The sequence below is a fragment of the Rhinatrema bivittatum genome, chromosome 6 (assembly GCF_901001135.1).
Source record: "Rhinatrema bivittatum chromosome 6, aRhiBiv1.1, whole genome shotgun sequence".
Lineage (NCBI taxonomy): Eukaryota > Metazoa > Chordata > Amphibia > Gymnophiona > Rhinatrematidae > Rhinatrema > Rhinatrema bivittatum.
The window spans coordinates 241760158-241776459 of NC_042620.1; the positions used below are offsets into that span (position 1 = coordinate 241760158).

The following is a 16302-nucleotide window of genomic DNA, read 5'->3' on the forward strand; positions in this document are numbered from 1 at the left end:
AACTGGCTAAAAGATCTGAAACAGCGAGAGGATTAAATGGTCAGTTTTCTCAGTGGAGAAAGGTAAACAGTGGAATCAAATGCGAAACAATGTGACAAGGCGATAGCTAAAGCCAGAAGAATGCTGGGAAAGGAAGTGATGATCCCCTTGTACAGGGCCTTGGTGAAGCCTCACCTGGAGTACTGTGTTCAGTTCTGGAGACCGTATCTCCAAAGGGACAGAGACAGGATGGAGGCGGTCCAGAGAAGGGAGACCAAAAAGGTGGATGGTCTTCATAAGATGACTTATGAGGAGAGATTGAAGAACCTAAATATGTATACCCTGGAGGAGAGGAGGAGCAGGGGTGATATGATACAGACTTTCAGATACTAGAAAGGTTTTAATGATCCATGGTCAACAACAAACCTTTTCCGTTGGAAAAAAAGTCGGTAGAACTAGGGGTCATGATTTGAAACTCCAGAGAACCAATGTCAGGAAGTATTTCTTCACGGAAAGGGTGGTGGATGCCAGGAATGCCCTTCCGGAGGAAGTGTTGAAGACTAAAACTGTGAAGGATTTCAAAGGGGCATGGGATAAACACTGTGGATCCATAAAGGCTAGAGGATGGGAATGAAGAGAAGAGCCATGGGGGTGGCTTGCTGGAATGGAGGCTACTACCCTCACTCAAAAAGCCTTCACATGCTTAATGCAACTCCAACATTGCTCTCTGCTTCAACGGCAAAGGGAAATGTGGAAAAGAGGATTTGCATTCAGACAACAACCAACTACACAGTCTGGGTAAACAAATAAGCGTGGGGGTAGCTTGCTTATTGCGGCAGTTACTACCTTGACCAATTAAACCTGATACTTCACTTTGAATGCATATACAGCTTTGCTCTCTGCTTCAACGGAGGGAGAAATGTGGAAAAGAGGATTTACATTCAGACAACATCCAACAAGGCATTGATCTGTGCAGTCTAGGTAAACAAGCATCGGGGTAACTTGCTTGATGCAGTGGTTACTACCCGTAACCATTAAGCCTTATGCTCACCTTTGATGCAACTCCAACATTACTCTCTGCATCAATGGCAGGGGGTGGCAGGAAATTTGAATCAAATAGTTACCAACAAGGGCCCTGAACTTAGTGGTCGGTGAAAGAGATAAGTGGGGGAGCCTGCTGGGCAGACTGGATGGGCCGATTGGTCTTTTTCTGCCATCATTTCTATGTTCAAATTGACTTAGGGAATAGCCATTGCTTATTACTGGCATTAGTTGTATGGGATCTACTTAGTGTTTGGGTACTTGCCAGGTACTTGCAGCCTGGATTGGCCACTGTTGGAAACAGGATGCTGAACTTGATGGACTCCCAGTCTGACCCAGTATGGCAACTTCTTATCCTGACAGGAATATTTTGCGGGGAGATCCAAGGCACATGCCTTCTGGAAAGTAGGCTCCATTAGTTCTCCATGGAACTGCTTGTGGCTATTTGAGACTATCACATTGAAAAACTGGCATGTATATTTACAATTTAGATTTTTTTTTGTTATATATATTCCACCTTTCAGCCACTTCAAAGAAAATTGTAATATATTAAGTTTAGTACCTGAAGCAAGGGAGGGGTGAAAAGACGCGTCCAAGGTCACAAGGAGGGGCATTGGGATCTGAACTCTTGCTTCCCTGGTTTGTAGCCCACTCCATTCATATTTTGACTTAATAGTACTGTAAAAGGAATTGCTTTTGTTTAAGTAAGGTAGACACGCTTAACCTTTGAAACTTTCCGGTTAAAGATGAACACCACTCTTCTCTCCTTTGACACAATTTCCTAGAAATCTTCTGTTTTTGACTGCTCAGTGGAGGTTCTTTTTTTCAATAGGCAATCTCCTTGCATGCGACATGGCTTAGATGAAAGGAAAGATTTAAATCCAACCCTAAATGCTGTATTATTCCAAAATGGCCTTAGCAGCCAATGGGCCATTACTGTACGTGCGAAAAGCATTCTGAGTTTCCCCAACCGGAGACTGTGCACGGGAACAGTTTTGTACAGAATGTACAGTAAGAGGCTGCCGAAGATTGGTACATTATGTCCGCAGGCTGCTGAACGCATAACATCAGGGAGAAAATGTGCCTGTGTAATCCGATCTCTCCTTGAAAGCCCTGCCGAGCGGCACGCCGCAGACCTAAGCTGTGTCAATAAGGAACTCTGTTCCCTCGCTGCACAGGGCCTCCTCGCCTTGATTGGCAGCCTCCCTCGGGGAGGGCCTTTGCTGGAGAAGGAGCTCAGGTTTTTGGCGGCACTTCTGACTGACTGGCTTTCAAACTCGCCTTTCTGGCGCTTTTCTCCCACTTTGGGGGGGGATCCCCGATTTTCGTTGCACGGTGGCGCGAATCCTGCGGGGCTTTTCCGGCCGCAGCAATTGCACGGGTGCAAAAAATGGGCCGACGCCTCAGTGACAGCTGCTTTTGCGCATAGGAGGTAGGTAGGACTCTGCATCGGCGCGTGAACTGAGGCGCTACTGCATGCTTAGGCGTGTTGCTTGTGTGCTTGTTAAGTGTCTTCACGTCCTATTAAAAAACTAGACTTCAGTGCTTGAAAGTTATAATCCACAAACATCTGCGAAAAGTTTTCAAAATGTGGTTTTTTTACACTGCATGTACTATTGAAGATACTTTACCAGTGGTTGTCTGGTCTGTTAAAAATCTTGATATGATTACACAGAGGAGAAAAAAAAATCTTGTTTAATAATAAAAAAAAAAAAAAAAGAGAGAGCAACGTGTATCCTCTCTCGTCTTAAATGTGTATTTACAGTGCCCCATAAATTGCAGTTTTGCTACAATGTATGAAATCTAATCCCTGGCGCACGTTGTATTCTTCATTATTTTAGAGCCCAGAGGGGGCAGCAGGAAGGGGCAGCCATGAGCGAGTCCTAACAGGAAATGCCGACTTCTCTGCTTTCACTTAGATCTCAGGGAGGCCAGAGCTGGGTAGCTTGTTTTCACTTCCTGTTTCCAGCCTGCTCGGGTCGGATGCAGCCGTAGTGATTTTCCATGTGAAGCCTACTTGCCATTGTTCAGTCAGACCTCCATAAATCTCTCGCTAAGTACAACATGTTTTTTTTGCAGATTAGACGTTCCGCAGACTCCCACTAATTTGCTGGCTGTGTTGCTCTGTCATGCTTCTCTCTCTCTGTTCCGAGCCTTGCTTTTTAGACACGGTTAATCGTGCTGCGCCTCTTCCCTTTTGAAAGGGGTGTGGAGCTGCACGCAGTTCAATTCTCGCTGCCTAAACTGATGGCAAGTGGAAGGTGAGGGAGTGGAAAGTGATGGTAGGCACCCCTTGGTGTTAGCACTGTACCATCATGGAAACTAAAAGCGCAAAGGCTTTATTTAGCAGGAATGCCTGGCTATGAGAATATTGGCTAGAGAGCTGGGTGATTCAGGGAGCTGCTGGTGAGTCATGCAGCCCAAGCCCTGCAGAGCTTGGAATTCTGCCATCCGATCCCTGCTCACACCCTGATGATCAGAGGCTCCACTCATGCCTTCCCATGGTACACACACACACTACTAACACATCTACAGATCTCACACCTTTCTGTCAACACAACAGCAAAATGCTGTATCCTTATTCTGAAAAATGCCTGCACATACTGAATATAGTGGACAGACGGTAACAGACACAAAAAGGGGGTGAATTAGCAGTAGTACTTCACCATCTTTTTGTATCTTTACAGAAATCCTAACCAGAGTAAATGAACAAAACAAAAAAGAAGGCAGGCCAAGCTTAAGGTGTATGCCAGAAGTCGAAGACGTAAGAGAGTTAGAATGTATAGCAGTGAATAATGAAATAGACATAATCGGCATCACAGAGACCTGCCGGAAGGAGGGTACAAATTATATCACGATTATAGAAACGATCAACTTGGTGGGGGTGTGGCACTTTATGTCCAGGAGGGCATAGAGTCCAACAGAATAAGGATCATACAAGAGACTAAATGCTCAGTAGAATCTATATGGGTAGAAATCCCATGTGTGTTGGGTAAGAGTATAGTGATAGGAGTATACTACTGTCCACCTGGACAAAATGCTCAGACAGATGATGAAATGCTTAGAGAAATCAGGGAAGCTAACCAGTTTGCCAGTGCAATAATAATGGGAGATTTCAATTACCCCAATATTAACTGGGTAAATGTAACATCAGGACTTGCTAGAGACATAAAGTTCCTGGATGTAATAAACGACTGCTTCATGGAGCAGTTGGTTCAGGAACCAACAAGACAGGGAGCTATTTTAGATTTAATTCTTAGTGGAATGCAGGATTTGGTGAGAGAGGTAAAGGTGGTAGGGCCACTTGGCAATATTGATCATAACATGATCAAATTTGAACTAATGAATGGAAGGGAGACAATAAGTAAATCTACAGCTCTTACACTAAATTTTCAAAAGGGAAACTTTGATAAAATGAGGAAAATAGGAAAAAACTGAAAGGTGCAGCTTCAAAGGTTAAAAGTGTTCAACAGGCAGGGACATTGTTTAAAAATACAATCCTAGACGCGCAGTCCAGATGTATTCCACGCATTAAGAAAGGTGGAAGGAAGGCAAAACGATTAATGGCATGGTTAAAAGGTGAGGTGAAAGAGGCTATTGTAGCCAAAAAACCATCCTTCAAAAATTGAAAGAAGGATCCATCTGAAGAAAATAGGAAAAAGCATAAGCATTGTCAAGTTAAGTGTAAAACATTGATAAGACAGGCGAAGAGAGAATTTGAAATGAAGTTGGCCGTAGAGGCAAAAATTCATAATAAAAACTTTAAAAAATATATTTGAAGCAAGAAACCTGTGAGGGAGTCATTTGGACTGATAGATGACCAAGGGGTTAAAGGGGCTCTTAGGAAAATTAAGGCCATTGCAGAAAGACTAAATGAGTTCTTTGCTTCTGTGTTTATGAATGAGGATGTTGGGAAGATACCAGTTCGGAGATGGTTTTCAAGGGTGATGAGTCAGGTGAACTGAACTAAATCACTGTGAACCTTGAAGATTTAGTAGGCCATATTGACAAACTAAAGAGTAGCAAATTACCTTGACCAGATGGTATGCATCCTAGGGTTCTGAAGGAACTAAAAAATGAAATTTCAGATCTATTATTTAAAATTTGTAACCTATCATTTTAAATCATCCATTATGCCTGAAGATTGGAGGGTGGCCAATGTAACCCCAATATTTAAAAAGGGCTCCAGGAGTGATCCGGGAACTATAGACTGGTGAGCCTGATGTCAGTGCCAGGAAAAATAGTGGAAACTATTCTAAAGATCAAAATCACAGAGCATGGATTTACCTACGGGAAGTCTTGCCTCACAGATCTTCATTTTTTTGAAGGGGTTAATAAACATGTGGATAAAACTGAACTGGTAGATGTAGTGTATTTGGATTTTCAGAAGGCGTTTGACAAAGTTCCTCAAGAGAAGCTTCTAAGAAAATTATCCATGATTTCCTTTCGTGGTTAAAAGACAGGAAACAGATAGTAGGATTAAATGGTCAATTTTCTCAGTGGAAAAGGGTAAACAGTGGAGTGTCTCAAAGTACACCGGAGTGTACTTTGTCCGGTGCTTTCCAATATATTTATAAATGATCGGAAAGGAATACAACAAGAGAGGTTATCAAATTTGCAGATGATACAAAATTATTCCAAGTAGTTAAATCACAACCAGATTGTGATAAATTGTAAGAGGACCTTGTGAGACTGGAAGATTTGTGCCTCCAAATGGCAGATGAAATTTAATGTGGACAAGTGCAAGGTGATGCATATAGGGAAAAATAACCCATGCTGTAGTTACAGGATGTTAGGTTCCATATTAGGAGCTACCACCCGGGAAAAAGATCTAGGTGTCATAGTGGATAAAGCTCTAGGAGTCGGCTCAGTGTGCTGTGGCAGTCAAAAAAGCAAACTGAATATTAGGAATTATTAGGAAGGGAATGGTAAATAAAACAGAAAATTTCATAATACCTCTGTATCGCTCCATGGTGAGACCACACCTTGAATACTGTGTACAATTTTGGTCACCGCATCTCAAAAAAGATATAGTTGCACTGGAGAAAGTACAGAGAAGGGCAACCAAAATGATAAAGGGGATGGAATGGTTCCCTTATGAGGAAAGGCTAAAGCGATTAGGGCTGTTCAGCTTGGAGAAGAGATGGCCGAGGGGGGATATGATAGAGGTCTATAAAATCATGAGAGGTCTAGAATGGGTAAATGTGAATCGGTTATTTACTCTTTCGGATATTAGAAGGACTAGGGGGCATTCCATGAAGTTAGTAACTAGTACATTTAAAACAAATCAGAGAACATTCTTTTTCACTCAATGCACAATTAAGCTCTGGAATTTATTGCCAGATGATGTAGTTAGGGCACTTAGTGTAGCTGGATTTAAAAATGGTTTGATTTTCTTGGAAGAAAAGTCCATTAACTACTGTTAATCAGGAAATAGTGAATGCTGTTACTGGCATCAGGAGCATGGGATCTTCTTGGTGTTTTGGTAATTGCCAAGTTCTTGTGGCCTGGATTGGCCTCTGTTGGAAACAGGATGCTGGGCTTGATGGACCCTTGGTCTGACTCAGTATGGCAACTTCTTATATTTTTATGTTCTTAACATTACAACTGAATGTCATTGGGCATTTGATATACGCACTGAATCTTAGGATATCATATCAGGCTCAGCTCAGGAAGTGGAGAAGCTTCTTCTCATGGGACAAATATTGTCAGGGTGATGGCGGGAAAAGAATCTAGAACAGTGGTTCTCAAACCTGCCCTGGAAGAATCTTAGCAAATCGGGTTTCGGAATATCTGAAATGAGAGAGATTTGCATGCATTGCCTCCATTACATATTCATTCCTCATGCATTTTGGATATCCTGAAAACCCAAAGGGTTGGAGATCCCCCAGGACAGGTTTGGGAACCACTGATTCAGAATAATATAATGGGGAAATAATCTCCATAGCACTGTGCGTCTACCAATGGCCCATAAAGGTCAGGGCTCAACCCTTACCCTTCTTTTAAAAAATACAATGAAAACCAATTGTGATTGGACTCTGCTAATACAGAAAGGGCTTGAATTTGTCTTTCTATTTCTCCAGTAAGTTATATGGCATTAGGTTTACTTGCACTCTTGTTGTTTGGAGTGTCCAGCAGTTTGATGGATTCAGAGTGATCAGAAGAGCATTGAACACCAGTAACTTTTTCTGGAGGGCTAAATTCAGTGGTAGTTCTGACATCGACATAGAGACTGCATGCAAATAATGCTCAACCGGAAACTGCAAGTCAGATGTTATTCAGCAGTCATGGTTCAATGATAAGAACCAAGGTCCTATTTCCTATGAATTCTGATAACTTGCTCACAAATTAAGCTTGAAAAGCATGATTCAAAGAGATATTTCAGCCTGCTGGCTTGAAAGCCAGCCTGCTTGCACTGCCTTCCTATGTGTATATAACGCTGTATTCCTTCAAAGACATTTGAAAAGTTTTCTGTCATTTTGGGGGCTTTCCCAAACACATGGCACTGGCAGCCTGTTAGCGCTAATCCCTTCCCCCACCCACAGGACCTGGGAGCACACAGCTCTCTGATATTGCATGCAATCCATCAAGCAAACTTCTGTTCCTAGTGCAGGGAGCAGAAGGAGAATAGGAATTTTCTTGGTGCACATCAAGCACTGAACTAGAGAAAACATTATTTAAAAGTTATTTTCCTGTGTGGGAGATGTATAACACAATTATCCAGCACTTAAATTTGCCCCCTCTGAGGTATTTAAGCTTGGTTGACATCTTGTAGGCAGCTGTAGAAGCTAGATTCCTCAAAACATTAACACGTGTTTCTTTGCCTCATTGCTTTCTCTTTTGGTCTTATTCCTGGTTCTCCTTCCTTTTCTGGCACAATATTTTTTTCTTCTTTCTTACATTTTCAGACTTTTGGGGGGAATGAAAGGTTTGCACTTCCTTATTATGGTAACAATCTGCCTGTCTTTCAGAATCAGAATACGTCTTTGAATCCTCTCCCCAGCTGTCCACATTTATCTGTGTCTGTGTGACCTGAAAACGAGTTCTGAGAAGGTTCAGCGCTACAGAATCCAGATTTACTTAGACTTGTAGTGGTGGGAGTGGCTAAAGTGGAGGGAGCTTTCAAATAGGCGGCAAACATATCTTTTCAAGAATGAGATAAAAATCAGTCTGAAAAGAGGAGCGCCTCAGGATTTTGTTTGTTTTAACTACCAGCTTTGCTAGTACCGATGGTTCAAAGTGCAGCACAACGAAATTACAAACCGTGGTGACTGACGGCTTGCAGGCGAAAAGACTGCAGACACAGACATTTATTTCATACTGTTCACCAAACTAGTTCTGGTTTACTGTTGTAGCAATGTAAGTCCACAAAAGAAATGGTCAATAATACTTTCCCTTGCCCATCAGTATCGTTTTCTGGCTAAATTAATGGATAAGACTTTTGCATCAAATAATGATGGACTGTTAACTGCAATCTAGTGACAAATTGAAACATGATAAAAACCATGTTTATCCTATTTCTATGACACTGAGCTAAACTGCTTGGTGGACAGTGCTTTGAATCTTCAAACTGTTGTGTGCATGGCATATTCCTAAACACCTCCCCTTCCCCCAATATTTGCAACTCTAACATTTTGTGCAAAGTTAGGCAAGTGCAGCTCACGCTGAACACCAGTGAGAACTCATTTGCATGTGCATTGTACAGTACACTGAGAATTTGCAAGGGCAAAATCTGGAAAAAAAAGGGGATTGGAAACCTTTTACTTTTCTTCTGGAGAAGAGAAAGCACAATTGTGTTTACAGTTTGTAATGGAAAAAACTTCTGTGCCTCCTGCTATTAGAATCAGTGAAGGATGGCCACTCTTGCCCAGGGAGAATATTGTCAAAATATAATACTACACCCCATTAAACAGCAAAATGTACCCTTAAATGTATAGCTAGTTAGGTTTAATATTTCAGGGGTTGCCTCTGGGTCTGGTATGGGCTATGTTACTAGAGATGTGCAAGCTTTTTTTTTTTTTTTTTTTTAAATTTGCAAACTAGTTTGACGAACCTGCCCGAAAATGGAAGAGTCATAAAATGAGTTCAACAAACGTTTTACTTTCAGTTTTTAAAATCTGCATTGAAGCAGCAGCAGGATTCACACAGTTTAAAGGTGGTCTGCAGCCGGCAGAGATGCCACCCAGTCTGGTCACATTTTCCCCAGATTGGCTGAGGAGCCTCCCCTCCCTCCGCATGCTGTTGAAATGCCTCTTTAAATACACCACCTAACCATTAGTCCTTGTTCAAAAGTGCAGTTGGCTTTATGTTTGAAACTTGCTCATAGTTACAGGGCTGACTTTAGGAATAATGGCATCCTGTGTGAGTGCCAAAAGTGATCTCTCTTCCCCCAAGAAAACTGTGGAGCGTGGAGAAGCTTAGCCGCAACCATTCCACCTCAAGGAATAACTGAAGCGCAACCTTCATATTGCGTTTGCCACGGAGTGGGCTTAGGGGTTCCAGCAGCGCTTCCCAGCCCTGACCGGTTGGGTTTTACATCCATAGTGAGTATGCCCCGAGATGGATATGCAAACTTACCTCCTGCATGTTCGTTGTGACTGGATGTGTGCGCACCACCGGCAGAGGGTTGGAAAGCTCTGGGTAGAGCAAGGAGCTGAGAACCAGGGAAACTAGGGCTTTGACCTTAGGTAAGTCACTTTCTCTCTCTTTGCCTTAGGTACCCACTGAGATTGTAAAGCTCAATGGGGAAGACACTAAACAAACCTAAATATTAAAAAAACAAAACGCTGTAAGCCGCTTTGAACATTATTTGGAAAAACAAGTTAAAAATTCAAAAATTAATTTAAATATGGTTAACCCCCTCTCCCCCCACCAAAAAAAGTTCAAGTTGTTTCATTTTTATTTAATGTTATGGGTGGAGCCTCTGTTCCTGATATTCCAATCTGGGTCAGCATATGAAGTGTTCCTCTATCGGGGTCTGTTCTTCTGTCACTTTCTTCCTTTCTCTCTCCTTAAATGCTAATTAATCACTCCCCCCTTCCCCATCTCAATCTCACCCTCTAGCCCCCTTCCTCTCTCTCACTCCCCAGTCTCCCCTTCTCATCCTCCCAGCTCCCTTGCTCATTTTCACTCCCAGTCTCCCTTGCCTGCTTTCTCTCCTCCAGCCATTCTTATTTCCTCTCACATCACCCCTCCAGCCCTCTTTGCTCTCTCTCTCTCATCTTCCTATCCTCATTGCTCACTCCCTCACCCATCTAGCCCCCTGCCCCCTTGCTTGTTCTCTCACCTGTCCAACTTCCCTTGCTCAGTCTAACACCGCCCCAGCCTCCCTTGCTTTCTCACCCTACCAGTTCCTGTTTGTTACCTCTCACCCCCCCCCTTTGCTCACTCTCTGGCACTCACTCTCTCCCCATTCATTTTATAGCCCGTCCTTTCTTTGCTCACTATCTCCCCTGTTCTCTGTCTTTCCTGTGTTATCTGCTCTCCTGACAGTAGGAGGAAAGTAGCAGCAGCAGCAGCACTTGCTATTTCTTTACCAACTGCACTATAAAGGTTGACCTGCAGGAGACCCTGTAGTCTCGCGGGACCTACCAGGCAGATTTTTATTTATATTTATTTATTTGATTGTCTACTTTCTCAGCAAACTCCCCCAGAGCGGCTTACAATAGAAACATAGAAAGCAATAGAGTTGCAAATAACAACATAAATGTCCACATTCAGCCCAAGTACTGGGAATTACAAAACAATACATGTATAAAACAAATCAGTTCTATAATCCAAATTTCATTATCCCACAACTGATAGACCCAAGGATTAACCATAGACACCCAACCCACTATAACTCTCATAAGAACATAAGAACATGCCATACTGGGTCAGACCAAGGGTCCATCAAGCCCAGCATCCTGTTTCCAACAGTGGCCAATCCAGGCTACAAGTACGGGGAAGAGTGAAAACAGTGTGAGTTGCTGCATACTTTTTCCAAGGATGCTATAACATTGCTTTTTGGGTGTGGGTGGGATTAAAAAAGGCCATTCATCAAATCAAATAAACTAGACTAATGTAAATGGATTTTGTTTCATCTTGCCGATGACAAGGCTGGATTTTTCAGGCTGCAAATGTCCTTTCATCCTTGAAGGACTTCAGAGTTTGCTACCAAAAGCCCGGAGTCCAGGTACTGTAAACAAAACATTGTTATAGATGTGTCCTTGTAAACACGTCTGGTGCATGGTGTAATAGAATTTATCCAGGCACGAAGAGAGAGTCAGAGGCAACTCCTCATTAATACAGCCGCATCTACTACTCACAGCAGAAGGGCAACTGTAACATCTAAGGGGGCTGAGGAAAGGATGTCAGTTTGATTTTGAGAAACCAGCTTGGTGAAACTTAAAAGAAGAAAGCATTCTTTCCAGTCAGTCAAGGCAATGAATAAAAAAAAAAAGAATCAAAATTACATATAACAAATAAAACCAAATAATATACAATGAAATGTAAAACAAAAACCAATAAAGCAGTACCTGTTAGCGTTTTTCAGTTTTGGAGGTTTTGTCTTTTTCCTTGTTTGGGCTCCAAACTTAATTGGAACTGACATCTGTTCAGTGCTGTGCCAGGAACCTTCAGAGCTACCCAGAGTTTTCGCCCTTACTCTTATATTCATCTCCCAATTTACCCAGCTCCACCACTGAGATGAAAGCCTTTAACAAGGCAAGATTGGGAGCAATAACTTCTAGAAAAAGCTCTTTATTCTCTGCTACTTCATCTTGGTTTAAAATGATAGACCTTCTTATTAAAAGAGAAGAGCTAGGGGTGAATTTCTGGGGCTCCCAGCCCTCCCTCACGCAGCCTCTACCCCCCTCCCCGGTTCTGCATCTCTTATGTAGATTGGTCTAGGGGTCCAGATTCTGCCTCTCATAAACCTATCCAGTTGTAAAGTGGCCCTTATCTTCAGTTAAACTCCACCTATTAACCTACCTTGTGGACTTTAATAGTATTCCTTCCTCTCCCCAAACATTTATTTGTCTGGTCTGTCTGTCTCTTCACTCGATTGTAAGCTCCATGTACACTGCAGCTCTGTGTACACCTTGTTCACCCTATATAAATGTTCAGTAGCAGTAGTTGCAACTGTTCACTGCTCCCTCTAGTACAGGGTTTCCCAACCCTCTCCTGAAGAGGCACATCTAAACCAGTTTGCAGGAATGCCACAACCAAAATGCATGAGATAGATATTTGTACCTTGGGTTTCCAATGTATGCAAATCTATCTCATGCATATTCATTTATGGAGATCCTGAAACTCCAACTGATTAGGTGTGCCCGCAGGAGAGAGTTGGGAAACACTGCTGTGGTTCCTGGCTAAAGTGGACCTTGAGTTTGGCCACTAAGGGTTACCATTGAGCCATGTCAGGTCTCCATCCACCACCAACTATTTTGGGGAGCAGAGTCCTAGCCGTGGAATCAAACCCAGTTCCTTCACAGCACTGCCAGTGAGTCACCGGGCTGGACCTGTCACTTTTTTTTAAAGGCACAGGTATAAGACCAGATTTAGAAACAACATTTTCTGCTTCTCATTATTGTCCCTGGCTGAGGGAGGAATGCAATCCTTATTTTAAAGAAAGAGTGAAACCTGTTTCTATGGTTACTAAATGTGGCAGATTTAGGGAGTCAGAAGGAGCACTCCAGCGTTTCGGTAACTATCTAACAAACACTGGAGAACCTTACCGTAAAAATAGCCCAAGCCAAAACAAGAAGAGGACAGCTGTTCCGATCTGACCTACAATAACATGGGAAACAGAAACCCTGGCGAGCAGGGCTCCTGCAGTGCTATAGCTGCTCAGTGCAGCCTTCTGATATTTGGCAAAAGCAATTTTAAGCTGAGACAAAGTATCTATCAATTTTTTTTTCCCCAAAAAAATATTCTGCAAATAATGAAATATTTATTTGTGAGAGCCCCTGAAATAGTCCGAATTATACCGTACATCTGGAATCACATGAGCGGTGGGAGGCCTTCAGGGACAGGTGCCGTTAACCTTTCTTTGCTCTCTTTATATGGCACAAAGTGTTAGCCAAAGAAGAAGCTGTAGTATCCCTCTCTGTAGCTCTTCCCCCACAAGAAGCAAGATGGGGGCGCACTGGGCCTCCAGCCCCCCAGAGAGCTTGCAGTCCCCTTGGCAATGGCTGCCGGCCTCAGCTAGCCCACAGCTCGTCCTCGACCTGGAATCGCACATTGCTCACCACTGCAAAGAGTTCTAAGCTAGAGGCCGGTGCCTTGCAGTTAATCGGATGGCACAGTTGAGAATACTGCTTGATAGTGATTAGGTGATGGTTTCTGTGCATTGTAAACGTCCTCACAGTGGCCCTACATCCAAAGTTTGGTACCTTCCTCCACCCTTACATCGTTGCCTAGAGCTAGTTCTTATTTTGCCATCTACATAGCAATCTAAACCTAAAGAAATGACGTACAGCTACAGTGAGTCCCTGCCCTGAAGAGCTTATAATCACACTAAGCACTTACGGCAGTGGGAAAGAAAATGACTTGCCCAAGGTCACAGGTATCAGTAGCTGAAGCAGGGCTTGAATTCTTGTTGCCGGAGCCCCTCGCCGCCCCCCCCCCCCCCCTCAATCTGACATTGTAACCCAAGGACAGGGCAGACATATTCTGCATGTAACCTCATGCATGCTTGTCTTGATTAGACTAAGTTCTACTGAGCAGGCACTGTCATGTGCTGTTTGTAGAGCGTTGCATACGTTGGGTAATGCTGTAGAAATTGTAAGTAGTGCCAGTGCCATTAGTAACGAATCTGTGTACTATTAAAGCAGGTGATCCTACAAATATGGGAATAGATTCTCAAAGGGGTCTCTAAGCATGGAGTTAGGTAGCTAGATCCCTCAGGCAGTTATATTTAACTGCTCCATTTATGGGGTCTCCAAGGGGACTTGATCAGAGGAGCGAATTTAGTTGGCTGCTGCTAAGTTTCAGTGCTAGCCAGTTAAATGAAGAGGTAGTCCCTGAGAGGAGTGATGGCTAGTTTAAATGTAGCCAGCTAGGTTTCAGCCTAGTTTCCGTTGCAGTCTGAAAGTGTGCTCTGTCTTAGCTGACTAGAAAAAACCACAGTCAGCTAAGGTAGGTGCTCAGGCCTTTGTGAAAACTGTCCCCTGTGTACAGTTTTCCTTATCACAAGAAACAGAAATCATATCCACAGGGAGAACATTTGGATGAAACAAGTGTCAGTGCACGGTAGCCATGTCATAAAAAAGTGCACTGTTTGAAAACTTGATCTTGGATAATGGGCATAATTTAAATTTAATAAGCTTTGCCCTGTAGCGCAGACAGCAAAGGATAGAAGTGCGAACCTCCAGATTTTGGTTCAATTACACTGTTTGCCACTCACCGCGTGACCTTCAGCAAGTCACTTAATGTCCCTGTGCTTCAGCTTAACATGTAAGCTGTGTAAGGCCAAGGGCATTGTAACTTTCAGAGCACAGTGTAACTGATGATACTGTAATGTATACAAAAATATGCCTTCTTAATTAAAAATATATCATCTGGGCAAGAAAGGGCATGTACTTAAGATGCTATGCGTAATTCAGAGTTTTACCTTCTTGCTTCTGGGGGCCACGTCCTTCCTGGTTCACTGTTACCCACTGCAGAAATCAGAGTTGTTATTTTCAGGGACAGTGTGCGATTTATTGCCAGTTCCACGCAGAGTAATTTTTTTTTTTTTTCAGAATTGTTGCTTATGAGAGGTGGAATATCCCTCGTTCAATAAACTCAGTATTGTTTATACAGTATGATAAAAAGAAAGTATCTAAGCTCTGGCAGCTGAAGGAGAGACTGAGTAGAGACAAGCCTGAGCAGGGAGCTCCTGTGTGCTCTGCATGCCCTTGAGGTAAAGGATTAAGCTTGCAGTGACAGGAGGAGGTCAGGTCTAGACCAAGAACAGACGTAGACTGTGGAAGGCAACCAAAGGCAGAAGTAAGAACGTTCTGTAACGGCACCACAGACCTGGCAGTTCTGTTTACTTAAGCTGAAAGGAGGTTGACATCTCTAGCAGGGCGGTCCAGTACAGTGCGCTCCGGTGGATCCGGTTGACATCTCTAGCAGGGCGATCCAGTACAGTGCGCTCCGATGGCCCTATTGATCCCCATCAATAGGGACATCAACATGCAAATGCATGTTGATGGCCCTATTGATGGGGATCAATAGGGCCATCAACATGCCCTATTGTACACCCTCCGACTTAATATCATGGTGATATTAAGTCGGAGGGTGATATTAAGTCGGAGGGTGTACAGAAAAGCATTAAGTCGGAGGGTGTACAGAAAAGCAATATCATGGTGATATTAAGTTGGAGGTCCCAAAAGTTAAAAATAATTAAAAATAATTAAAAAAAAAATTTAAAATCGGCTCGCGGGTTGAAAACCGGACGCTCAATTTTGCCGGCGTCCGAACCCGTGGCTGTCAGTGGGTTTGAGAACCGATGTCGGAAAATTGAGCTTCGGCTGTAAAACCCGCTGACAGCTGCCGCTCCTGTCCATAAAGAGGCGCTAGGGGACGCACTAGTGTCCCTAGCGCCTCTTTTTACCGCGGGCCCTTATTTGAATAATTTTTTTTTCTGAATCGCGCGCACAGGAGAGTGGCCTGTGCGCTCGCCCGCTCTCCCGCGATTTTTACTGTATCGGCCTGTAGGTCAGGCCTGATTAGTTACTCTCTGCCCTCTTTTCCTGGTATGGAAGGCCCTGTGAAGAGGACTTGAGCTAAGTGTGCAATGAGAGTGGTGCTCAGTCTGGTGACTGGATGACAAGACTGGTCTCTTTCCTAGTGCAAGCTGCACTGGTGATGCTACATATTGCAATCAGCAATGCTTTGTTGACAGAGATAATAGCCTGTTTTGATTAAATTAATTAATGTTCATGTTCCCATATGTCTTATTTAATTTTGGTCGCTCTCTCCATATCTGTGTGTGTGTATGTGTGTGTATATATATAATATGTGTGCATGTGTGTGCCTGTACAGTGAAAAGGCCCTCAATCCATGCCCTGACTGGGACAGTTGCCCGATAGTCCAAACACATAACTGCAGTCAGATGCTCTGAAACAGCAGATTTTATTTCTCGGCCTCTTTATTGTCCAATCACTGTTCAGTTTGTACAGAAAGCAGCAATGTCTAGCATACAGTCTGGGGCAGGCAATTCTCCTGTTCTCCATAACAGACTCAGCCTCCAAGATTATACTCTGACACGCTGTGATAGGGTTGCCAATTGGCTCCAGATTTGTCCACCAGAGT

The 16302-nt window shown here is 43.2% G+C and overlaps 1 protein-coding gene across 9 annotated transcripts in view; it reads left to right on the plus strand.

Moving 5' to 3' along the window:
* MBNL3 (muscleblind like splicing regulator 3) overlaps window positions 1–16302 on the plus strand; it is a 272637-nt gene that overhangs the window by 18364 nt on the left and 237971 nt on the right. For 5 of the 9 annotated variants that reach the window (XR_003857482.1, XM_029606678.1, XM_029606681.1 and 2 more), the window contains exon 1: window positions 2261–2452. The exons of 1 other annotated variant lie outside the window; for it this stretch is intronic. The gene's annotated coding sequence lies outside the window, so the exon portion shown is untranslated. Of the gene's footprint in view, window positions 1–2260; window positions 2453–16302 lie in introns of those variants that run through there. 3 more of the 9 variants (XM_029606677.1, XM_029606675.1, XM_029606679.1) reach the window with 3 other exon arrangements.